Raw genomic sequence first — 27,465 nt, 5'->3', positions numbered from 1 at the left:
ACCACCAACCTTCAAGTCCACTCCAAGCAACTCACTGCCCTGATTTAGAAATGCATCTTTCTTCAGTATTGCGGGGTCAAAAATTCTGGAATTCCTTCCTAATATCAATGTGGTCTACCTATGGTACATAAGCTGCAGCATTTCAAGAAGTCAGATCACCAACATCTTCTCAACAGCAATTAAGGACAGGCAATAAATACTGGCCAGTCAGCAACACACATATCCCATGAGTGAATTTTAAAAAATATCACCATTAATCATGGTCTTGCTCCATCTGAAGAGAGCCAATTTTGGGGAAATCAGAAAGGAAAATGGTGCCACAAGGAAACACATAATGGGTTCCAATAATTGTTCTGACTGGCAAGTGATAATTGAATACAATACCATTTTTAGGGTACCATGTGAATTATAATTACGTTGCTGTTCCCACCTCTGGAGGTTTGGGTGGATCTATAAACTTCACAATTCTGAATCAGAACAAGTTGTTTTTAAAGTTAGAGATCCATTGGCGAAAGCCAAGTGACATTCAGCAAATGGTGCACAGACTCTTTCTTAGGGAATTGATGACAAAATAAAACAATAAACCGCAAATTATGTTCAGCAAATTGTTCAAAATCAAGTTTTCAAAAACACATTTTAAACAGACTCTACACTTGACTATTTTACTACTGTTGGAAAAGTACTGGTAAGTCTTTAGGAGGTTAAAACAAGGAAGATATGCAACAATTGTTAATGGTAAACACCACACAAGCAAGCTGAATGGGATGAACTAAGTGCTCATTACACTGCATGCTTAGTATGTTGAAGATTTTAAGTAAACCTAATTAACTCAGCACTTTACTATCACAACAAAACATCTATTTGTCAAAAATCATTTTGTTTCAGAGACAGGTTGTGTTCTAAATGTAACACCTCCAAAATGTAGAGTTACTACCAACCATCACTTTCTACTTCATCATCCTTCTCTCACAAATTAACCATAAAGACAATACAATTGTGTTTAGTATTGAAAGCAAAGCAATCCTGGAATATTATGTAAACACTACCTATATTTATTAGAACATGATAGGTCTAATTTGTTCCAATAGTTGAAAATGAAATATATTTTATGCCTTGCAACTCTCATCATCAATAATGACAAACAAAAAGTAAACACAATAATAAAAGTATTTTGTCAATAATTAAATGGCACAGCAATGCTTTAGAATTAGGATAACTCTAGCCTTATCTTGCATATTTTCTTTCATTGTTCATGGGATGTTAGCATTGATGACTAGTCCAACACTTATATACCGAGTTGCCCTGGAGAAGGTGGGAGTGACCTTCCTTCTGGAATGGCTGCAGTCAGTAAGGTGTAGGGATACACACAGTGCTGTTAGGAAGCATGGTCCAGTGAAAATGAAGGAACAATGATCTAGTTCCAAATCAGGATGGTACATGGTTTGGATGTGAACTTGCAAATGGTTGCAGTTGCTGTCTTAGTCCTTCTAGGCTGTAGAGGTTATGGATTTGGAAGCTGCCATCAAAGGAGCCTCAGAGAGATACTATTGTGCATCTTGAAGATGGTACACATTGCTGTCACTGTGTGTTGAAATGAATCAGATGCATGTGTGTGAACGTTTAATGTGATTAATGGGGTGCCAAACAAGCAGTATGCTTTGTCTTTGTTTGGGTGACAGAACACCAAAACAGGAGTAGGCCATTTTGCCTCTTGAGTCTGCCCCACCATTCAACATGATCATGGTCATCGAACACTTTTACTAACCTCATCCCTATATACCTGTGAACTACTGCTAATTAGAAATCTATCAACGTTTACCTTAGACACAAAGACTGAGTCTCCACAGCCCACAGTGGTAAAGAATTCCACAGGCTCACAATCCTTGCATGGCGGGAATGTCATTGATGAAGCAGCTGAAGGTGATTGGGCTGAGGACACTAGACTGAGACTGTCCTGCAGAGATGTCCTGGGACTGAAATTATTGATCGCCATCAACCATCTTCCTTGGTGCCAAGTATAACTTCAAATAGCAGATCATTCCTATTGACTCCATTTTTGCTAGAGTTCCTCAAAGTTACACTCTGACAAATGCTTCTTGATGTCCAGAACATCCAGAACAGAGGTCACAGTCTAAAGATATGGGGTAGTCGTTTAGGACCAAGATGAAGAGAAGTTTCTTTAGCAGTGAATAGTAAGCCTGTGGAATCCTCTACCACAGAAACTGGTTGAGGCCAAAACATTGAATAGTTTCAAGAATGAGTTAGATACAGATTGTAGGGCTAAAGGGGTCAAAGGGTTTGGGAAGAAAACAGGAATTGAGTTGGATGATCACCCATAATCACACTGATTGATGGAGAAAGCTTGAAAAGCCAAAAAACCTTATTTTCCTATTTCCTTTGCTTCTATGTTAAGGCCAGTTACTCTCACCTCACCTCTGGAATTCAGCTCTTTTGTCCATATTCAGATCAAGGTTATAATGAGATCAGGAGTTAAATGGGCCTAGCAGAATACAAAGTGAACATCAACAAGTATGATATTCCTTTATAAATGTGGGAAGGTACATCTAGGCAATTTTCCACATTGTCGAGTAAATACCAGTGGTGCCACTACTGGAACAGCTTGTCTAGAGATGTGACAAGTTCTTGAGCACGATTCTTAGTAATATTGCCAAATGATTGACAGGCTCCACAGCCTTTGCAGGCTCCAATGCCTTCAGCCATTTCTTGCTACTAGACACAATGATTTGCATTGGTTGAAGATTTGTACCTATGATGCTGGGGACATTAGGAGGAGGCCAAAATGGACTATCCAGTTGACACTTCTGGCTGAAGGTAGATGTCAAGTTTAAATTTTGTCTTTTACACTGAGGTGATACGCTTCCCTATCAATAAAGATGCAGGATAATGGTACGAGTGTTTAATCATCCACCACCACTCACAACTGAATGTGTCAGGATTACAGAGTATACATCTGATCTTTTGTTTGTTGGATTGCTTAGCCCTATCTGCTCCTGCTGTCTGACTCATCATGTGTTATAGCTTCATCAGGTTGACACTTCATTTTTATGTACGTCTGGTGATACTCTTGGCATGCCTTCCTGCACTCTGCATTGAAACAATGCTGATCTCCTGACTTGATAGGAAATGGTAGATTAGGAATTATGCTGTGGTAAATGATTACATATTGTAGCTGAATACAATTCTGCCAATGGTCCATATCACTTAATAGATGCCCAGTTTTAAGTTGCTAGATCTGTTCAAGTCTATCCCATTTAGCAGTGTAAAATTGCAACATAATATGGTGCAGAGTATCTTCGATGCAAAGACAAAGATATGAAGATCTTTGACAACTAATTCTTTAAAATTTAAACTGTTTGACAATCTTGCTTGTGATAACACAATTGTGTATCCTCCAAGGGAACTGCCACCATTATGTTAACACTGGCACACTATGGTTTACATCTTAGAAGATGGATTAATAGTGTCCAATATGCAGGCTGTTTGAAATGAAAAAAGCATGAGGCCACATCACATACATTATTGACCGACTATAAACACTTCAGTAAATGGTTACTCTTTGAACACAATACAAGACAAAGTTAGGTAGTTTAAAATCTTCTCACTAGCTTTTCTGTGAACTCTTCTATAATGTCAACACTGAGTAAATAAAACAATAATGGTCTAGATTTTTCCCTCACCAGCAAAGAAAGACGTTTTCCTGCTCCCTTGCTTACCATTACCGGAAGTTATCAATGGAGGTTGCAATAATTTGACATATTTGTCTGGGCAATGCTTCCTACAAAGGATTAGTAGTATTTGTGAACAGTGCAAGCAACAGAAAGGCTCGCCAATCTGGATGAAGTAACTTCATTGGGCAACATCAATCAAATTAAGAAAGCAAAAAACTGGAAATAAAAACTCAATTTAAACTAACTCTAGGAAGGGCAAAAATGCTTGGGAAATACAGATGAGATTAAGAAACAGAGATAAATTTTAAAGAAACACAGAAAAGCAAAAAAAAACCTCGGTAATATTATTTTTCTTGAGAAATAAAGTCTGTAAACTTATAAAATTATTTTTTTCTCCAGGATAATGTGGTTGTTCAGCAATACTTATCACTTTTTACATTGTTAAAAACTCAACTTACTCCTAAGCAGCCCAATGAGAGGCTGCGTACAGCAAATTCTTACCATTACAGGGATTTCAGTCTCTGAGCAAGGATTGCACCACTGCCCCCTGTGGACAAGCAAGATATCTCTTAAAGAAACTTCACAATTTTCACATTTCACTATGCTTATGGAGAAGCCAGAGTTGTTGACAGACTTACCTTGTCAACATGGTAAATGTTGATAGCCTTGCTAGTCTCATGGTAACAATATCTGGGCCACCCACACAAGGAGCAATATGCTTGATGCATTCTGTCCTAACTTAGAAGAACTTGAAGTATACATTGTGTGTTTACACCATATATTTACTTCTCCCAGCCACTCACACATGAAACGTTACCAGCACTGATTTATCCATTCTGTGAAGGGTTGAAAATACACCACGAACAAGAATTACTAGTTTCCATTTACACTAGGAGATGTACGCTGTTATACTGGAACCAGTACAACATGAAACCATATTCAAAACCTTTCCATTTGAAATGTTGCTGGAGCAAGTGAAATTAACTATCAACTATAGAAGAAACAGGGCATCTATTGTTATACCACCAACCTGGTGCCAATTTTATACCAAGACAAATTTAAATAGTTGGTGAAAAAACGTAAATATAATGAGGGTATGCAAGATACACGCCTAACGTCCTTGAGCATCTAATGATATTTTCATTAGAGGAGTGGATGAATAATCAAAAATCTTCCCATGCGTGTGATAATTACCTTATTAGTGGCAAAAACAAGTTTTACCCATGATTTCTAAATACCTTTTTAATTACAATTGATTGTTACATTGTTTTTAAAGTATAATGGCTCATTCATTTAAGTTCAGCAATAAATTACATGCAGTCATTTCAAAATTAGCCATTTAAATGGTTGATCCATTGACCAAGAATCAGATGAAGCCTTTTTTAACTCAAGAGGTTTCATTGAAAAAAGTTAATTGTACATTTAGATAATGAATAATTCAAAACTTTTGATAATTAACAACACTTTTATTTTACATTTTAAATCTTGAATGTTGGTCCACGCAATACTAAACCAGTTCAAGAGAATCTATAATAGAGCTAGATTATCAAAAAGCACTGTTTAAATAGTGGCTCAGCTACAAACAGGTAGTAACACCACCTCAGTTATACATTTTTGTTTCTGAATGGTCTGTTTGAATTGCTGCAGGGAGGAACCTCAAATAAATGTGAAAAAGGCATTCATCACTATTCTCACCAGCTTGCCACCAAATCTCAAGAAATTTAGAGAACAGCAGCAAAAACTGGCCTTACCAATGATGCTCAGACACGTAAAAGAATTAAAATAATCTTACAGAGAAAGGAATCCCAAATGTGTTTTCTGAAGGTAAAAATGACACTAGTCTTTGAGGCTGGTTCAAAACCAGTTCTTAACTGAGAAGAAGTATAACTAAAACAAACCCAGAGAATGCTGTTCTGGTAGCATCAGTAGAGACAGAAACAGAGTAACGTTTCAAGTCTGACAGAACACTTCACAACTTCTGAAGAATTTATAACTATTTCTTTCCAATCATTTTCTTAAACAGTCATTGGGAACTAAGGGTAACTTGCTGCTAATCCAGTTCAATGAGATCTGAGATGGTTGACAGCTTCATTAGATATTGTGCAGACTCTGCCATATACAGAGCAAAGATGATGTTTGAAGAATTGGGTAGATGAGTTTTCTCTGTCTCTGACTCTTTGACTTCACTTCTGCATGCCCTTCATGAAGTCCTTCAATGTGTTTTGTGCCTTCTCAAATAAACTTTCTTTTTGTTAAAAGTAAAATAGTCACACTTTCCTCTAGAATCACCTTGCACACATTATCAATATATTACAGGATTTCACTTGACAATTGTTGCCTTCCTGAATGAAACCTGTATTTGCATATCTACCCATTTGGCCAAGCAACTGAATGCAATAAAGAAAATAGAAGAAAGACCTGCATGGGAAAGGTACTAGTATTAATTTGGTAGTAATGTATGCTTTTTAATGTCTCATTATTTGCTGAATTGTAATTTCAATAGGGTCTGGAGTCACCAGCTTTAGTTTTCTAAACTTCAATTTATAATCATAGAGATGTGCAGCATGGAAACAGACCCTTTGGTCCAAATTGTCCATGCCGATCAATTATTCAATTCAATCTATTGAAAAATTCACAACAACAATCCTTTGAAAAGGGATTTCATTGACATCTGTTGAACTCTAGAGAATTTGTATTAAGAACAAATTTGGAGGAGAAAACCAGTTCACAAACAGATACTTGTGACATCAACTGAATCTGAACTGAACCATTATTAACCATGCTTCCAGGGATGGCACTGGATTGAATACTGACCTTTCACCTCTGGATTAAGCCATTTTCCTACACTATTGTCATGCATCTATATGTTTTTGATATGTAGAAATCTATCAGTCTTAATTTTGAATATACTCACTGATTGAGCACTCACAGCTGTCTGTAATAGGGAATTCTAAATTCATCCCCCCAAATGAATAAATTTCTCACTTCAGACCTCAATGATCATTCTTTTATTCTGAGACTTTATCCCCTGGTTGTAGAATTTCTCCCCTCCCCTCTACATACTCCCTGCATTCAGTCTGAAGGTCCTTGTAAGAATTCTGTCTCTTGTATGGTTCAATTAGATCACATTTTATTCTGTAAACTTCAGAGCATATAGGACAAGTCTACTAATCTTGCCCCATAGCAAAATTCCTCCACCCGAGGAACTAATGTAATGAACCTTATTGCACTCGCAATCTGGGAAGTAGATTTTTTCCCTATGGAAAGAGTCCAAAATTGCTCTCAATACACTAGGCATGGCCTCACCAACGCACCCAGCACAAATATGACGTGAAGGACTGCACACCGATTCAGGAATATAACCACCTATTTTTACTAATATGTGGTTAAATATTGTTTCAAACATTTTACACAAATAAAAATTAAGGAAAGCCAAGTGCATTGTCCTGCTGGTGAGTGGGAATTCTCAATTAAACTGACGTTTTTAAAATCCTAAACTAAGGGACAATCTTTTTTTTTCAAAAATCGAATAATGCTCACGGTGAGTTTAAATATCTGTACAAATTGCTCAGGCTTCCCCGCTTTCCAGACAACTGAAACCTTTAATTGTATCACTTGGGAAAGAATCAGAATGTGGGCAGGTGGCTCACAAAACAGTAACAGACACCAAGACTTCCTCAAACTGCAGCTGACCAAAGAGCTTTGTCCTCGCTGGTATTTACAGTGCAGTCATGTGTCTCTCGGGCGTTATCCTTATTTGAATTCAGCAGAGTTCACATGTACTTCCGTTAAGGTTACCAAGTTCCTTAGTAAAACCTAACCGAAGGCTTTCTAACTATACAACTCTTAAGTCAGTATTCTACAACGACATAACAGAAAATGAAGCAAAACCTAAAACAATACTCCTGAACCCATTGATCCTGTAGCTGTCAAGACCGTTACAGGATAAAGCTTATGTTCCAAATGGATTGCAAATACAATGCAGTAGATGCTTCACAAATATTGCGAGACACTTTTTTTTAAGTTTATACACAGGAGAACAGCACAGATATGAGCGTGTCCACGCCAGAACAGCACAGATATGAGCGTGTCCACGCCAAGCTCGGTGCTGTTGTTGGTGAATTGATAGGAACGGGGGAAGGGAGGTCACTACCTTATCACATGTGTCTGGCACGGCTTGTTTTCCTGCCAGGAGTTAGTCACCATCCCTACAGTGTGAAAACAAATAAAGCGAGATGCTCACAGCCCTCAGAGATAAAACCAGGTTAGTTTCGCCAATCATTAAAATCAAATGCACCATCGAACATTGCTAAGTGCAAGGCACCAACAATGTCTCAAGAAGTGTCGCTGTTACGTCCCCGACTGTGAGCAGAGTAGCTCCTAAGGATACAAAGGGAAATCTGAACACTCGGTCCTTTTACCCACTCTTCAGCAGAACTGCCAGATGATGGACAAGTTATTTCATCCAACCAGACTCAAGCAGTTGTAAAGGATACACCTTGGCTCTTGGAAATCATTGGCTGTTCTCTGGGGAATGGAGGGTGTTCAGTTATTAATGACCGCTGAGCAGGCAGTCCGATAATGTGACAACTGATAGTGTGAATCATGCACCACTAAGGACTCTGGATACGAGGGGAAATATAAAGGAGCTTAGCGGCATTTTCATACACCGGATTGTCAGCCTCGGCTCGACGGCAGAGCTACTGCAAACAATACAAACAGATGCTTATTGTTAAGGCACTGCTCAAGTATTGCTGCTCATCCGAGAGCAGGATACATGCTTCTGAACATCCTTCCTATCTGAAACAGACCCTTGCTCAGAAGCTCTGGAGAAACCAAGCGGATTGAACTAGATGCTTGAGGATGTTACGGTAAGTTCATTTTACATTTTAATTTTAATGCTTCATGTCAATTCCAGATACAGTATTATTATTAAAACACATGCACAACAGATGTGTCTTAGATTAATGAGTCTTCAGTTAAACTGAACTCTCTTATTCCAATCCCTCCTCTTAATCAAGAACATTATGAATATTTGGGATTTATAAAGTTATGATTTATTCTTAAAGGCGTCAAATCAGAAAACGCACAACGGAAATTAAAATAAAATTTTGAAGAGATTGTCAGTGTAGGTATAATAAAAAAAGGTCAGCAGAGGTATAATACAAAAGGTGCCTGGGATGTTAAATCTTATGTTTCATATCAGTAGAAATGTGCAGGCAGACTATTGCAGTTGAAGATGAGCATTCAGTTATCTATCCTGAGTAACTAATAGTGAACACAGGGTAACCTCTTTTTAAAAAGGTGGTTTTAGTTTAAAGCTTGTGACCTGCCTTGGATCATGAACAAAATGAACTCATGGCACAAAGACAAAATGAGCTTATTACGAAAGCGTATTGACCTTCTGTTGATCTAGGTCTGCAGATTGGTAGTAAATAACAATCTTTAAAACAGCTCAACAAAAATAGGGCAGTTATAAAATCCAATTGCTGATACATTTGACATATTGGTGCAAAATAACTACAGATAAAACAACATTATATCTACTACATTTAACTCCATCCATAATGACCAAGATTGTAGTATTGGAGCTTTTATATGTTATCTTCATCTGACAATATTTCTCAAAGCATTTAACATTTCCTTCCGTTATCAGACTGTCCAACATTGATATTGTGCTGCATTGTTATGTAAAATCAAAGAACACTTTTGTTTTCTATTAGATCAGGATTTTTCTTTTAAAAAATCCAAAACCCTGATTTGGCTTCACCCTTTGAAAAAGGTCCTAAATTAATTGCTCAGATGCTAAGGAGTTAATTTAATCAAACAACCTTGGTAAATTATAATAAAGCTGTTTCTACAGCATGAGGCAACATTGTCCTTTTTCCATGACTGAATAATAAAAGAACTGACAGTAGTAGTTTGAATAGGTCTATTGTATTATTAAATCTATTGTCTTTCGTACAGGTTTTTCTAATAGAACTATACTAGATCAATCTTACATCTAAATATATAATTACTGCTTGTTACAGGACAATCTCATTGATAAAGAAATTCATTAAATTCCAAAAGAACAACAGTTCATACATAATTGCAGTGGGTGAGTGAAGTGGAGAAGTGATGTTGTCTCTAACTTTAATGAAGCATGACCACTTACTTCCATTTTCTACTAGGTTGTCAACAAGGCCTTACATCCATTCAAATGAATTTTTGTAAACATTTTAAGTACTTACTAAATGCAAGTAGGCAAGACAACTGAAATGTTTCAGCAAATACTAACCTTTAATGTATACCGACATGAACAGTAGTGGGTGGTATACACATGATAATAAGTTACTGTCTTTCCCCCATTATGTCCTAATGACTGTAAGAACCTATACACTGACAGCCAAAAAATGCATCTGTATAAATTGTTCAATAGGAAACTGCTTTTCAAGTAGAAGAAATTTGAAATCCTGCAAAAACTGCAAATACAACATGAATTCCATACCCAAGTCTGTATATCTGATAAAGAGGTTGTAAATTTTGAAGCTAAGTTAGTAGAATAATATGAAAAATATTGTATTTGTAAACTGGCATATACAACAAAAACAAAAAGAATGAACCATGGCAAATGTGTGCAAAACATTAGCAGCATTCAAACAAGAAAGGAAGTGAAGTCAACTATAGGTCAAAGTAACTTTGTCAGCATACAATGCATCAAAATGAATCCACCAGTGTTTTAAGCAATTAAAAAAGGAATACAATAAATATGTAAATTTTAGCTCATTGATGTTTACAATCTAAATCCCATTTAATTCAATTCAAAAAGACCTTGTATGGTTTACAATGATTTGAGACCAAGTTGTTAAGATTAAATCACTGAAGATGGTGTTCACGTTGTTTTCACCATGGTTACACTGAGATCTGATTTAGTCATCTCCAGCATGCTCCACTGGTATAGCATTAATACAAGAACAATCTTTCCAGAATACATTTCTCATTTCAGCCAAGCTCTCCTTTTATGATACATATTAAGTACAATTATTTAAGTGCTATAATCACAATGCAAACTAGGAATTAGAATTCTGTGTTGCAAGTTGTGAAGGAAACTCTTTAGCTCCCCATTTTAATCTACACCTCTTAAATCAGTCTGGCTTCTAGAAAAGTTAGTAGCAATAGAACACATTTGCTGTAAAATCTGCCTCCACATGTGTTTATTAATAAGCCGTGGTGAAAACTGCCATGAAGAAGAGACTTGTTCCTGATTATATGTTCTTGATTGGTGGTGAGAGTTACTATAAAGGTATCAGTTCTTCAAACATATTTGAAGCTAATATTCTAACATTACAGTGTGTCTGTAGCAAAGTAAACAATATACAAAAGAAACACAATAGTAGTGGCATGCTGTAGGGACAAGGACAGACTTGGTTTCTGCAACTGCTCTAAAGCTGCTTTGCTGGACTCAGCAAGTTCTCAACAGCAAGCACCAGATGAATATTATGGGTGGGAACTGGAAACCATTGCTGTTTACATCTCATTATATGGAATTTCATTTGTACTGAAGTCAGGCTAGCTGGCACAAATAGATCCACTAAGTAAAATATGAAAACAGATTTATAATCTAATAAAGGTTGCATGCTAAGATGGCCATACAAAAATACTTGCTATCTAAGATCATTAGGTTTTGACAAACACCCAATTTTGAATCTACTGATACCAGTATATTTTACAATGCATGCACAAAGAAATCAATAACATTGGAATTTTCAAAATTGTGTCTAAATGACACAATTATGACAACAAACTAGTTTTAGTAATAAGGATTAAATCGTCATACAAATTTAAAATCCTCATAACTGACACCAGTATCAACATACATTCTGATAAGTGCTAGGAGATAAACTACTCCAAATATAGGCTAGAGCTTTCCCAATGAGATTTGACAAGAAAAAGAGGAGGCCATATCATTATATATAGCTTAAGAGAATCGTGGTAGAGGCAGGAAGTGTGTGCACAATGTTAGTTGGAAGAACGAACAAGACTTGGAGGGACCCATGAAGAACTTATGAACACAGATTTAGGGGCAAGAGTAGGCCATTTGATACCTTTTCCAACAATATTCTGCCTTTAATAAATGCAATGGCCCAGCTTCCACTTACTGGGAAAGATAATTTCATCCACTGAAAATCCTTTGAAAAAAATAAAATCTCAAAATCTCCATCTTAAAAAGACCTCTTTCTTCTTCAACTGTGTCCCCTAGTTTTAGTCTTGCCCACAAAAGGAAACATTACCCCGGCATATGTTTGTCAATACAATGAACTCTTATTCTTCTAAACTTCAATGGCTTTAAGGCAATTGGGCTTATCTTATAGAGACAGGTTTTTCATTCCAGGAATGAGTCAGATGAATCACCTCTGCATTGAATCTAATGCAATATATCGTAGCTTTTCAAATAAGGAGATCAAAACTGTACACAGAACTCCAAATGCGATCTGAGCAAAGCCCTGTACAGACGCATTTAAAACATCCATGCTCTTGTAATTTAAAATTTGCATCAATAGATGTTCCGTCATCCCCATAAGGTCACAATAACGTTTTGTGAGAACAGTTAAATTGTTTTCATACTTTTGATTTCCTGCTGTGCTTTTAACCATTCACCAACAGGGAAATATAAAGGGAAGCTTGGACAAAAATACTTGGATGGATTCAGTGTTGGGGGAGCGTGGTGGTGGTTGGAGGGGTGTTTGGAGGAGGGAGGGAAGATTTGGTGAGTGTTGCAAGTGGGAAGGGTGAATGGAACAACAGCCTTAAGTAAAGAACACTGCCAATGCTGTCAATCTGAAATAAAAGCATAAAAGCAGACAACATTGTAATACAGAGCAGGTCCAACATCTGACCTTGATATCAGTGCACTGTATTCACCAATTTGCCTTAAGATTCAATTACTGTCGCCTCTGTACAATGAAACGCATAAATCTTTGATTATTTTTTAAAATTTACAGCCCTCATACTTGAAGCATTAACCTTTATGCTGAACAGCAGAGCTAATAGTTGCTATAATTAATGTCTTTTTCCCATCAGTTAGAAGTGTTAGACCTACAGTAACATGCCTCAGCTTTCATAAATGGCTCAATTATCCATTGCTGCCATTTAAACTTTCTATCCAAGTTACAACAGCAGCAAAGGAGATTTGTGTTCTATTATTTTATAACTACAAATTTCAGGATGTTTAGCACTAGTTGGTTAGCATTTAGAGCACATTTGTATCGCCAGTTTTCTGCAACGCCAAAATCACTATCAAAGTAGTAATATAAATGAAATAGTAGTTATGTCGCCAGAAGTAGTGTTTACCAATGCTTAATTTTAATCCTGTGCTTCAGAAATTATGCTATGAATCTTTCTATTTGGCAATTTGGTGATCTGAAGTACCTAAGCCCATGTGATACAAGAACACATTATATTTAAAGCTCTGAATATAATAAAGTTCTTAACATACAATGAGTGAATGAGAAGTAACAAAATTTTGGATATGCAATAAAAAACCTAGTTCAAAATCATGCAGAAAAAGAGATAGCTTTAGGGAGAAAATGGCTGAACAAATAGAGGGTGATACACAGGAGACCAACGATTAAGTACTGATGTATAGATTGTATAGCAGTGCTCATCAAAGATTTGCAGAGATGAGGTTGGAGAGTACAACCATAAAGGAAATTATAACAAGGACAAGGAATCTTGGGAAAGCAGTGAGCCACAGGAGAGAAAATGGAACTTAATTCCCTAAAAGTTTCTGGTGGCAACATTTTGAAATATTTGGAACTGGTTTGAGATGGGACTGAGGACATCAGCAAAGACACTATTGAAGAAACCATGACTTAGTACATATGAGGGTGAGACCAGTCAAGAGGTAAGCAGTCAATAATAGATTTTGAAATACCATCAAACAAGACACTGAGGTTGTCCACATTCAACCTTTTTTTTAATGGAGTGGCAATGCTGGTTTTGAAAGTTTAAAATACAAAACATCCATTGAATGTTTGATGCAAGCTCTGCAGGGTGCATGTCACTCTCTGACATAACTTGCAACCATCACTTGTAATAAATGCAACCCTCAGAACATTGGCTGAGGGCAGAAGAAATAATAAGAGGCTACACTGTATTCTTATTTCCCAGTTTTTATATGAGTGGACAAAGGAAATATGTAATAAGAAAGTATATTATTATATAGGAATTCGGGAACAACAATATACTGATGTAAAGCCAAAGAGGAACACATAACAGGAAGAAAATCTGGGACTAAAATCTATAATTGGGAGATAGGATTGGTAGCAGCTGTAACTTTAACCACTGCTATGAGAGAGAGAGAATATGCAAAAGCATTCCTGTAAATATTCCTGGGAGAAGCATCAACAAATTGTAATTATAAAACACATTTAACGCAATTGAAAATGTCCTTATACAGCAGTGTTAGCAGACACCATTCTCAACAGATGACTTAAGATGCATGGGCCCCAAATCTTTCCACCAGAGGGTTTTTTTTTTGAGTAGTTATGCCTACTTCATGGAAACAGCTAAACACTAAAGTATTGAGATTTGATTATCTTTTTTCACTGTTTACCAAATTTCACTGGAGTAAGTGCTTTGTGGACAAGTAACATTTATTTGCAGTACTTGAGGGGAAAGGGTCCCATTAATATAGTCACATACTCTATAGTGCTATCTTGATGTTTATAGATCAAAACTTTTGACAATGAGAAAGACGACATTGATCTTTAATACCATGCCATTTGCTATTGATGGCCTTGTTCCATTAGGATTACAATCATCAGTATGATCATGATTTTTGTAACAGTCTTCCTATGTAATTATAATTTACAAATTAACAGTACCTATACACTTTACAGTCTCTTGCTGAGTTAAAATGTTGAGTGAAGAAAGCACTGCACAATTTATTTCCATAAACGCACTGATTCCACTTCTATAAAGTACCAGTGTACTGTTGTTCTATAGGGAAATGAATAGTGATTGTTAAAAATCTTAATTTATCCCTATGGAGCCTGTTATTCAAAACTTTACAACGTGACTATTTGGTAAATACTTTTAGTTGTATGTCTGTCTACCTTTTCTAATTAGGAGAAAGTGAGGACTGCAGATGCTGGAGATCAGAGCTGAAAACATGTTGCTAGAAAAGCGCAGCAGGTCAGGTAGCATCCAAAGAGCAGGAGAATCGACGTGAACCCTTCGGGCATGAACCCTTCTTCATTCCTCCATGCCCGAAACGTCGATAAGGATAAGAGCTCCAGTATTTCAAACAAAACATTTTAGAGAAGTGCTAGATAAGAAGCCCAATTTAGCCTTTCATTCATCAAAATACAATTTGGGAAATCTTTCATATTTACAAACCCATTGTCTTAATTATGACCACTGCAGCACATAAAACCAATCAAGAGATAAGGTGATGTGAGTTTAGCTGCATAAAATAATAAGTTGCAGCATCTTATCAATAGTAAAGATTATTAGTACCATTGAACCAGTGAAGATGCTATTTAAACTGAAATGTGAAACTCAATGGCTTTAAGGTCAGTTACCTCAAATTCTCTTATTTTAAGGAATATACATTACTTTCTTTGGCAAAATAAACCAAAACCAGTTTTTATTAATTCGTTTTGAAATCCCAACTGATGATTTCTGAATTGTTTGATGTGTGCCTTAGAGTCAATGAAGCCATATTAATGTAAATAATGATATAATTAGCTTTTTAAAATAAAAATAATTACCATAATGTAAGTCACCTGTGCTCACCATTATCATCGGTGTGCTTAACTGTAATGGGTTTGTCCCTAATCTGATTTTTATTTGAAGAATAAACTCTAGTAAGGTTATCTCTTCATGCCGTTCAGTTACATGAAATATTTGCTCTCATCCTTGTTGTGGTCAGACAGACCTTTATTATTTAATCAGGTCATACAGGTTTTCATAACAGTTTCTTACTAAAACAATATGAAAATATATAATGGTAGCTTAATGCATTCATGGTTCTGAGCAAATGCAGAACTGGTATGGCAACCCAGAAGGCCTGACAAAGAACAGTTTTCTCACTACCATGAATAAGACAGTAGAAACAAATTATGACAATTAATAAAATGGCACACAGATAACAAAATCTATAACTTTCCAAAACATTTCTTTTTTAAAAGGTCCTTGGAAACATTTTTTTATGAAGCTCTATTATAAAGTGACTTTATTTAATATTTCCTGTGCAACTAAATTGAACCAATGAATCTCAACACAGTAAATGCCTAATTTTCACCCCTTTTGCCAAGTTTTTTAGTGAGACAATGTGAAAGCTGTATGCTTCTTTGTAATGAGGGAAAGATTTTTTTGACAAAATATCCCATGTCACTTTATCGCTCTTCTAATTGTTTGGCTGATGTAGCTATTTTGGCGGAAGCTGGTAAAGGCACTGGAATACTCTTCTTGATTATGGTCAATGTAATTCAATTTTCAAGTGATGTGTGTACGGTTGATACTGAGGTTTGAAGGAGTACATTCTGTCATAACTGTCCTTATTCACATTAAGTATGACCCTGTTTCCTCTGCTGGCCAGTATGCTTTTTTAATAAAATGAGGAACAAAGTCTGTAAAATTCCAGCTTCATTATTCTGTAAGTAAAAACACTTTTTTTTTAGATTAGATTCCCTACAGTGTGAACATAGGCCATTTGGCCCAATAAGCACACACCGACCCTCCGAAGAGTAACCCTCCCAGACCCATTTCCCTACATTTACCCATGACTAATGGACATAAAATTGTGGGCAATTTAGCACAGCCAATTCACCTGATCTGCACATCTTTGGATTGTGGGAGGAAACTGAAGCACTCGGAAGAAACCCATGCAGACACGAGGAGAACGCAAACTCCACATAGAAAAGGCCCGAGGCGGAAATCGAACCCGGGTCCGTGGCGCTTTGAGGCAGCAGTGCTAACCACTGAGCCACCGTGCTGCCCATTCAGCAACTGTGCCGCCCATTTATTGCTGGTAATCATTGATTAATCTATATAATAAAAGGTCTTGCATGGCAGTTTTATGACCCCTTGATTTTTTTTTACTGGACAAGTCAGATTGCAGATTGAACTCTGATTTGATAGATTTTTAAAAAAGTAATCTTTCACTGAAACCCAAGCACAATGCTGCAGATTTACTTATAACAATAAACAGAAGCTTGTATACAAAAGAAAAGATAAAATAGAATAAAACAATCTGTTAATATATAACACAATTTGAAACATTTCAAAATATCTTAGCAAAGAAACAATCCCATCTATTACACGACCATCTTATTACATTGCTCAAAAAACAAAGACACTTTGCTTGCCCATCACATTTATAAGTCTAACCTGTTTTTTTTTCCCATTTCAGTTTTGAGAGTTTAGGAGCCACCTCTTTGATTAGTTACACAACTTAGCTTAGGCTTTCCTAGTATTTGAATAACTCCTCTGGGCTATAACCAAACGCTTCTGGTCTGGAACTTTCATTAAATCCTGACACTGAGGAAACATTTTTTGAAGGTTCTAAACTATTTGCTTCCTTCAGGAGAACCTTTCTCATACACAGAACTTCCACTGAGACCCATGTGAAATGAAATACTTTCCAAGCTATGGGCTTTCTCCTATACAAAAAAAGCCTGATATGTCTAAACTGAAAACAACCTAATGCTTCTCAATGTTTACACTGTTCACTTGTAAAACTGCTCCAACACAAACAAATTATAACCCCAGGGACCCCCTCTGTCATATGGCTTAAAGAAGTCCTAGCTCCAAAAGTACTGGCAGGTTAACATTCTACTTCCTCATACACACAGAGCAAAACCTACAGCCCACTAGTTCAAAGTCCAAGTTCTAAAATAAAGGATACTTTAGTGCATGCAGGAGAAATGACCCATCCAGAATCTAAAGCAAGTAGGTATTGTAAAATGTATTGATTTGCTGAAATAGAAGTAGATAGCCTTTTAGTCTGACAAATAATCTGCTATACTTTATATTGAGCTGTTATCATCATAAATATACATCTCATGAGCATCAGTACTGTCTGACTAACGTGGATTCCACACCAAAAAATTCACTAACTACAATTCAAATAATTTTAGAAAATCAATGTAGAATTGTCACAAAAAGAAACTGGACAGAAACTGATAATGAAACGTTCATGATGACTAACATGTGGTTTGGTGGTGCATTGTGAAGCTAGACTAATGTACTGTGCTAGCAAACAGAGAAGTTTATACTACTTCTCTGGTTTACAATATGGTGACATTTTGTGAATTCCTAATCTCAACCAGCTGGACTGGAAAAGACACTTTCCCAGAGAAAGGGAAAGAGAGAAAGAATTATTAGCTAAGTCAATTTGTTTCATTCTCAAACATTCCCTGGTGATCATCATTAAAAGTGGCATTGAAAGGACTGCCTCATGCCATGAGGGATGGAAAACACTATCGTTAGATATTTCTTTCAATCACTTTTAATATACTTGATTCGAGTACTTTTTGGATTACATAAGGCCTGCGTCAGTGAACACAGCTGCCATTTTGGATTTAGCAAGACATTTAATCTAATCTTTGCTTTCTATAGTTTGGTTCACCAAAATTTTGTATAATTGTTTGAATTACTGCATGTAGAGAAAACACTGTAATGTATGTTTTCTTAATTATTTGCTGATGTCTGTTTCATGTAGGAGAAGAACCACCATATTGATTCTAGAGATCATGGTTTACAACTTTAGCAAAAACCTGAAGCAGCCTTGTATGAAAAGGCTGAAACACCACCTGTTTACACACAACAGAATAAGCAGGTTGAATATAAGATATTCTGTTGAACTCTTGCCTTGATAGAGAAAAATGTTCACAATTTAAAAAGCTGATTATAGTCTTTATACTGAGAAAGTTCAATAGCTCCTGTGTCTAATTTGCTCAGCCTTTTAGATACCACTTTTATCACCTAAGAAAAGAAAACTCCAGCTTGAAAGTCTTATGCTGTACTGGTATTGACTGCACCAAACACTCAAAACTGTTCTAATGTATCACCATTGACTACTGCTTATAATATCATGAACATTCTTCTGGCTATGCACTGCCATCTAAGCTTGCGCAGCAGTGCAAAAATCTCATTGTAAACATTAAACATGTAAGAGAGGGAAATAAGAATTCATGAGTTGTAATACCAAATCAACATTTTACACCCAAGAGTACACTGATCACTAAATCCAATGAGTGCGATATATAGTATTGAGCAGAGTAACAGACAGTCATTCTAAACAAAAGGCATATGGTTCAACTTTCATTTGACAGCTTTTCTAATCTCAGAAAGACTAAGCAACAGCAGTCATGCAAAATCGTTTGACCAACAAAATAAGGAAGTATCATGCTTGCAAATATCGTGTTTGATTACAGGACACTCACTAGATATAATTATGAGTGTGATTAATTACATTGTTATCTAAAATTATCTGAAATCATCAAACAGTGTGACCTACTTGAATGCACATATATTGAAATGAATGTAATATCCACGTTTTACTTGTTATAGTTCTAAGCTAAAATACATAATATGGCAATATTAAAACTTAAAGCACATTTGATAATGTCATTAATCACTTCTGTGGAACAGGATATAGACAGACATAGTGTCAAGTTAATAATTCAATGTTTGCTGTTCAATAAATTGCAATTAATCAGTTGCAAGACCTACCATATACACTCGAGTAATAATCAATCTCATGTAAAAGTCAACCCCATATTTTTGGCCAAATAACCTGGAATTTTGCATATATCTTCTGTAAGAGTCGACTCTAGTTCTTCACAGATAACAGATCAACATTTATGAAACAGTGTGCCGGCTGTCACGTTCCACTCTGCCGATTGTTCCACTCCACTCCTGGTTTCCAGCACACTGGCTGGTGTGTTCCTCTCCAGGTTCACTTAGATCAATTGGGCTTCTGATCATGATGCGGTCAGAATTTTGACGGGCATGAATTTCATCCCCTCAAAGGTAGTGTCCACGTAATGGTCGATCCTATAAATTTAACTTTAAAAAGTCAAAACAATTCAACTGTTACTCAGATATATATGGTACCTTAGATTATATGTCCAATATTTCATTTTTCTCATTTGCTTTTTTCTCCAGTTCGTTGCAACAGTAAGAGTATAATCAATGGATAACTTTACTCTATCTATACCACAATATGGTCCAAGGTTGCAGTTCCTTATTTGTAAAATCTGAAAACCAGCATGTGAAATTTCAAAAATCCTCTGATACACATGTAATCTTTGCTCCTCACTGATTTCTCTCTTCAAACTAGATAGGTTGAAAGCATTTTCTGGTTTCATGCTATGACAGAAATTCCAATACTAGAGAAATCATCGAAAACTACAAGTGAATATTCTGGAGGCAATGAATGTGCTAGATATAGTATTAGGAAAATAAATTAATCTGAAGAACAAAGGCTATGACACTTAAAGATAAATAATGTGTTTTTTTTTATCCTTCATTTGTCAGTCTTAGTTCTCATAGTGGTGCACTTATTCAAAAAAGGAGAATCTGTCTGCTTGCAGCCCAAGGCAGATAGAATCAAAGATCTGCCAAATTGCATCTCTCTGGAGACAGATTCAAATAATAATGTTTGGCACAAGGATAATATTCCATGTAACTACTTTGGAGATTTAATCTAAATGTACATGTTTGAAACTTGCCAACTTAGGGATAACTATATATTTAAAACACCGTCTAATCTTCTCAGCGGATGTCATCAATGCCCTTCGTAATTTTATAAACCTCGACCTTCTACACTCCAGTGCAAAAGAGTTCTCGCCTATCCAGCCTATCTTTGTAACTCAAATCTTCCATTCCCGGCAACATTCTGGGAAATCTTTTCTGAACCATCTCCAGTTTAATAAGATCCTTCCTATAGCAGGGCAATCACCACTGTACACAGTATTCCAGAAGGGGCCTTACCAACGTCCTGTACAACCTCAATATGACATCTCACCTCCTATTCACAAAGGCCTGAACAATGAAGGCAAGCATGCTAAATGTCTACATGTGATACAATTTCAAAGAATTATGTACTTGAAGCCGTAGGTCTTCATGACCTGTTCTATAACATGACCCAGGGACCAACCATTGATTGTGTAAGTCCTGCCTTTGTTTGTTTTACCAAAATGCAATACCACACATTTATCCAAATTAAACTCCATCTGCCACTCCTCAGCCCATTGACCCAATTGATCAAAATCTCTTTGTAATCTAAGAAAACCTTCTTCATTGTCCACTGTACCACCAATTTTGATGTCATCCGCAAACATACTAACCATGTCCCCTAAATTCAAATTCAAATCAATTATATAAATCTCAAACCAAAGTTATGGGATGTAGGCTTCACTGGCTGGATAGCATTTAATACCTATCCCAAGTTACCCTTGAGAAGGTCCACCAGGTCTGTTCATGTTTCTCAACCTTATTCTCCCACTTTCTTCCCATAATGCTTGATCCCCTTACTGATCAAGAACCCATCTATATCTGTCTTAAATGCACTCAATGACTTGAACTCTACAGCCCTCAGTGACAATGAATACCACAGATTAACCATCCACTGGCTCAGTGGTTAGCACTGCTGCCTCACAGCGCCAGTGACCTAGGTTCAATTCCAGCCTCAGGTGTTTGTCTATGTGGAGTTTGCACATTCTCCCTGTGGTCTGCATGGGTTTGCTCCAGGTGCTTCAGTTTCCTTCCACAGTCTTCATCCCTGGGATCATTCTTGTAAATCTCCTCTGGACTCCCTTCAATGCCAGGACATCCTTCATTAACTAGGGGGCCCAAACTGCTTACAATATTCCAAATCATGTCTGACCAGAGCCTTATATAGCCTCAGCAGTACATCTCTGCTCTTGTACTCTAGCCCTCTTGAAATGAATGCTAAAACTGCATTTGCCTTCCCAACTGGCAACTGAACCTGTATATTAAGAGAAGCCTGAACTGGGACTCCCTAATTCTTTTTATGCCTATGATTTCTTTCCCCATTAGAAAATAATTTATGCCTTTTTTTCACAAAAGTGCATAACCACACACTTTCCCACATTGTATTCCATCTGCAACTTCTTTGCTCATCCTCCTTGCCTGTCCAAGTCCTTCTGCAGCCGCCTGCTTCCCCTCCACCTATCTGTGTCATCTGCAAACTTAGCAACAATGCCCTCAGTCACCTTTGTCCAGATTTTTAAGGTATGTAAATAGTTATGGTCCCAATACAGACCCTGTGGAACTTCATTAGTCACCAGCTGCCATCCTGAAAAAGACCCTTTGATGAAACGGTCATGACTCAGTCCTGTTTTATCATGCATTTCCAAGTACTTGCAATCTCAACCTTAATAATGGATTCTAAAATTTTACCAATGACCAGGATCAAGCTAACTGGTCTATCACATAAGCAGCACTGTTACCTCACAGCACCAGGAACTAGGGTTTGATTTCAGCCTTGGGTGATAGTGGAGATTTCCGCTCTGTGTCTGCGTGTTTCCACCAGGTGCTCTGGGTTCCTCTGACAGTCCACAGATATGCAAAGGATATGAGTGAGTCATATGGGTTTTTCCTGACAATGGCTTAATGGTTGTCAGACGATTCTTAATTTCAGATTTATTTTTATTGAATTTAAATTGGACCATCTGCTGTGGCAGGATTTGAATGTGGGTCCCCAGAACATTATTTGAGTTTCTGAATTAATAGTCTAATGATAATACTTCTCGGCCATTGCCTCTCCATTGTACTGTCTAGTAAAAATAAACTGTACCATTTGAGCTAAGTAAAACTTACACACTATCTTAGAGTTTCAATTACAGATCTAAAATTTATATTGTATGCATGAAAGCATCCATTTACTTGGAGCTTAGCTGTCTGCATGACATTCTCAATAAAAATTAATGATGTGTTTCATGTTGGGACTTGCAGGGTTCTCATTACATTTCTTTGTCCATCTAGTAATGCACAAGATTAACAGAGTATAAGTCAACATAGGCTTGCAGAGTCCGTTCCACTTAAGGATACTTTCTGATCAGATGTTGTTACACACCTATGGACTAAGTGGGTCTTGAACTCAGGTCTACTTCCCAGATAAACAGTACCCTGGCTAATTCTACACCTCTGAATCTCCTGTCAAGGGAAAATGCATTTCTACACAGTTTTGAAAGATGTACCAATCTTTGTGCCCAGCGAATGGAAGCTTAAAAGATTATTATCATGAGTCAGAAATATTCATTTTGATAGTTTTCACTCAATTATCAGAGGCTATCTTGAGTTTTGTTTCTAGTACAGTGAGTTATAAATTCTGCTAATTTCAGGCTTTAAGACTAGTCGTATAACTGTGCAACCAGTTTCAATGTTGTTTGATAGAGTTGAGAATGTGAATTCCTGGTACAGTCTCTGAGTTCAAGACTGAATATTGATGTGAATGTAGATTTATGACTGAGGGAAATGATTTGGTAGAAAACCAACAGTTCATCAGAAGTTTGTTGCCTAGTGGGAGTGCTGTAAAGAACATTCTGGTAAAAAACTTTTCCACAAAAAGAACAAAATGTGTTAGCAATCCTTCATATATCAGTTTTCCAAACCAATAATTGCCTTACATTCTTTTGAAAGAAACCTTTTATGAAAGGATGAATCATCTGTGAAAATCTAAGGACGTTTAAAGAAAGACATGCAGTTATATTCACTTCCAACATATTCAGTCACTGCCTTTGTCCCACAGCAGGAAGAAATGTCCCACTGCCCCTTGTACTGATGTCTTCCCAACACTCTGACATAGATGCCTGTAAATTCCAGTTGGACATGACCTGCAGGACTGAACCAGAGAAATGATGCTTATTTGGAGAGCTGGTGCAAATGTAGTAGGCTGAATGGATTCCATCTGCGTCTTAACAGCAGTAATTCTGATCGTTGCTAACCTCTGAACTGAGATCAAATGATGCTCTTAACTGAAGCTAGTGACCCTGGACTAAGCATTGTCTCTTTTGACTTGACTAAGGGTTACTCCATTTAGACTTTCAGACATAGCTACCTGATGGAAGCACATGCCATGCGCTTGCTGCATAATCAGCTGGCATGTTCTGTAGCTCTGACTTCAATGTAGCATGGTGCCATATGGCAATGTGACCATTCTCTTTACTGTTCAGTGCTGGCAACCATGAAAAAGCTGGGTTTCTGTCTGTTGTAAAAGGCAAAGCAGTGATACTAATTCCAAGTAGTTGTGAAGAGAGTAAATATGATGAAAGCAGGCTGTGCCGCCTGAGATGCACACTTTGCAGATGCCTGAGATGGGTATGTCGCCCTACTCAAAGAGCAACCTGACCGCATCATTACAATCTAAGGTATCTACAAGCTCCAAAATTCAGTGGTGATGTGAAGTGCTTTTTATTCATTTATGGGATGTGGACATTACTAGTTGGCCAGAATTTATTATCCATTCCTCGTTACCCAGAGGGCTGTTAAAAGTCATTGCTGTGGTTCTGGAGCCACATGTAGGTTACACTGGGTAAAGGTGACAGACTTCCTTCCTTAAAAGATATTAATGAACCTGGAGATTGAAGTGCATTGTACGTTGTCAGTCCAAGATTGACCATGATGATGTGGTAAGGCCGTTTATTTGCCAAAGCTGACTTCAGTGGATAAAGAATGAAGGCAGTTGCTGCCCATAGAGCATGCTATAAGGTGTTGAGGATGATGGTCAACATGAAGATCTGAAAAAGCCATCAGCAAGCTGCACGTATCTGCCCAATCTGTCAAGATCCTCACCATACCAAGGACAATCACAAACAGCATATAAATAGGGAGAGATTAGATAATAATGAGCTGCATAGAGTCATTGCCATTCAAAGGCAGATTCTCTTATAGCCTTTGAAACCTTAAGGGAAAAGTTGGACTTCATTTTCTCAACACTGAGAATCTGCTTTTTACCATTCTTATCATATTTTCCACCATCTTCCAGGCACTGTGAAATTTTCACTAGGTATGTTATACCACACAGGAATGTGAAAGCTCAAGAAAGGGCTGGGAGATTCACGTAGCCAGGATCTCTGGAAAGAAAACCTCGTTGTAGAAGACAACTCTGAATTTAAAGTTGCTCAAGTTGAAGAAGCAAAAAAACAAAGAGAAGCCCCGAGAGCTAAGAATCACTTTGGAATGATCTGGGAGAATTGAATGTTGAGTGTGGTGCTGGAGAAGCACATCAGGTCAGGCAGCATTCGAGGTTCTGGAGAGTCGACAAAAGCCCTTCATCAGGAAGGAGGCTGTGAGCCGAGGGGTTGGTGAGATCAGTAGGTGCTGCTTGAAGACACTGTTTCCATCAAGTTGCAGATGATTGTGAGTGAATTGACAAGGCAGCAATGCACTGCTTTTTGTTCGAACAGCATAGCTATACAATTTTATATAACAACAGACAATGCTGAAAATAGTCAGCAGGTAAAGTAACATATGTGGACAAAGAAATATGCTTAAGGTTTCACTAATTATCTTGCAAGAAAACAGAAGGTAAAGTTAAAAGGAGAACCTGTCACCTCCTTTTCATGGCTTAATGGTCCACCAATATTTACAACTAGATGTGGCAGTGTTTGACATAATTTTTCATTTGTGTGATTGCATTGCTTGGTCTATATGATACTGCCTTTATTTTTTAGCAGTCTGTGGTATAGCATCAACAGGTTGATAATTTATCTTTATGTATGCCTAGCATGACCTTCCACAATGAATCTGGGTTGGTCATTTACCTGTGAAGAATGAGTCAGTCACTGAGGTCTGAGTCTGGATGCAACCTCCATCTGGCCTTGTGGAGATTATTATTCACTCAATTCGGAAACTAGCTGTTACTAATATCCTTCCCAATCCAGGAGCAGGAACTCTGAACATAAGTAGACCATGCAGTCTCAATGAAGATTAAATTATCACTCAGATTTAAAATATAATAAAACTGACAAAAGAAACCACTGGCTCCTACTTGACACTCCTGTAGTGTTATGTCATAACACAGTCCTCCACTAACTAATCCAACAAACTATGTTTATTAGTCTCCTACACTAAACCACATTGTGCTGTCTGGTTGAATCTATAGATCAAAAATTATCAATCATTTGGAAAGGTTAGGAATTATTCCAAGTTTTAGCTCTAATCATTTCTGCGAATACACTAACTTGTTTATCGAGTTTAGTAGTCAATAGTGCAAAAATAAAGTTCTTCTAAAAGTCTTCGCATTATTGATAAACTAATAATACTCAACAAATCTTTTTTGCATCCTTTAATCATTAGCACCATACAATGATCGTTATCTTGCAATAGCCACAGTTGTTAGGATATACTTGCAAGAAATCACAATCAGTATCAGTTAACTAGTTGCCTGTATTTACACCGTCTTAGTTAATATTCTACTGATTCAGCAAGAGAAAGATTCAGCAGTAAGCTTGGTTCCTGAAATAGAAAAATTGTCTGCAAACTATAGCACAGTTAGAAGGGGCAAAGCAGTAAATGAGGTCAAGTACAGAAATGTGAATAGGGTATCATCGTGCATGCAGTGACATTGCAAATGAAGATCCATAGATGTGGGACTGATTTTTACTGAATTGGAGCAGGGCGCCAGCTAAGATGTTAGCACCAAATTTTAAGCAAGACCCCTCCACAGCCATAATAGCAGGTGCTGATCCGATTCCTGCTCCTCAGTGGGAGTATGTCTTGCCCTGGTGAACTGTCAATAGACTTGGTTAATTAACAGTCCTAGCTATCCAAGAAACTCCAGAAGAAATTAATGGGTGCGGCTGGGACTTTAAGTATTGCAGACTGCATTGAAATAGGATAGATTCCAGGTGCATGCAAGTTCTGGGCATCTTTAGGTGTTCTGGAATCGGGGAGGCTCAGGATAGTTTTTGGGGGGGGGGAATGGCGACAGGAAAAATGGAGGCTGGACTTTGGGGGCTAGGCAGGAAATATCAAAGCCAGGGCAACTTTTTTTTTGGGAGGGGGGAGTTGTGTGACCCTAATGCACAGTCTGCAGACGCCCCACCCCTACCCTCATTTGGCCCATTTAACCAGCTGAGTTAAAAAAAAAAGCCTACGATATTCCTTGTCCAAGTGCATATTGTGGTCTGCACCGCATAACATTTAACTCTGTTTCTCTCTCTGTTGATGCAGCCTAATTTGCCGAGGTTTTGCAACTGTTTCATTTCAGATTTCCAGTATCAGCAGTATTCTACTTTTTGAGTAATTTCAGTCATTGACTTGTTAACAAGCTTGATTGTCCATTTGTTGTAAAAGAAGTCAGTGGCACCAAAATCAATAGCCATCTACTGTTTAATTGGGACTGGTGGGAATCTGTGGGCAGGTGATGGGCTAGTCACATTACAGATCTATTTGGCCCATCCCCTCTCCACTTCTGCCAAAAATGCATCTGGCATACAGCAATAAAATCTAGCCCACATACTTCACAAAGGCACAATTTTGATTTCAGATGCCTTATGCTAATATTCTGTAATAATCTTCCAGAAGTGTATTTTTTTTAATCAAGTGATCAGTCTGTTTTTGTTCTCACTCCTGGGGGATGGGAATTGCCAAAAATTTTACCCAAGCTTTTTTTTTTAAGTATATGATACCACTACAGACAGTGAACCTCACAGCGATATCACAAACATCAGGAAGTGTGAAAATTTAATGCTGTGCTATACTGTGCTGTGCTGTGTTAAAGTTTAGTATTGAAAATGATAATCTTCTCTGTTGT

At 37.3% G+C, this 27,465-nt stretch overlaps 2 protein-coding genes across 8 annotated transcripts in view; one reads left to right on the top strand and one right to left on the bottom strand.

The window, feature by feature from the left end:
* The window catches only part of immp2l (inner mitochondrial membrane peptidase subunit 2), a 531,344-nt gene that overhangs the window by 249,310 nt on the left and 254,569 nt on the right, over positions 1–27,465 (bottom strand). The window lies entirely within an intron of this gene.
* The window catches only part of LOC140458057 (leucine-rich repeat neuronal protein 3-like), a 49,801-nt gene continuing 30,284 nt past the window's right edge, over positions 7,949–27,465 (top strand). The window contains exon 1 of the mRNA XM_072552090.1: positions 7,949–8,560. The gene's annotated coding sequence lies outside the window, so the exon portion shown is untranslated. The remainder of the gene's footprint in view (positions 8,561–27,465) is intronic.

This window comes from Chiloscyllium punctatum, chromosome 32, assembly GCF_047496795.1.
Source record: "Chiloscyllium punctatum isolate Juve2018m chromosome 32, sChiPun1.3, whole genome shotgun sequence".
Lineage (NCBI taxonomy): Eukaryota > Metazoa > Chordata > Chondrichthyes > Orectolobiformes > Hemiscylliidae > Chiloscyllium > Chiloscyllium punctatum.
The sequence above is the reverse complement of the archived record's forward strand: the minus strand, read 5'-3'. Positions and strand labels throughout refer to the sequence as shown.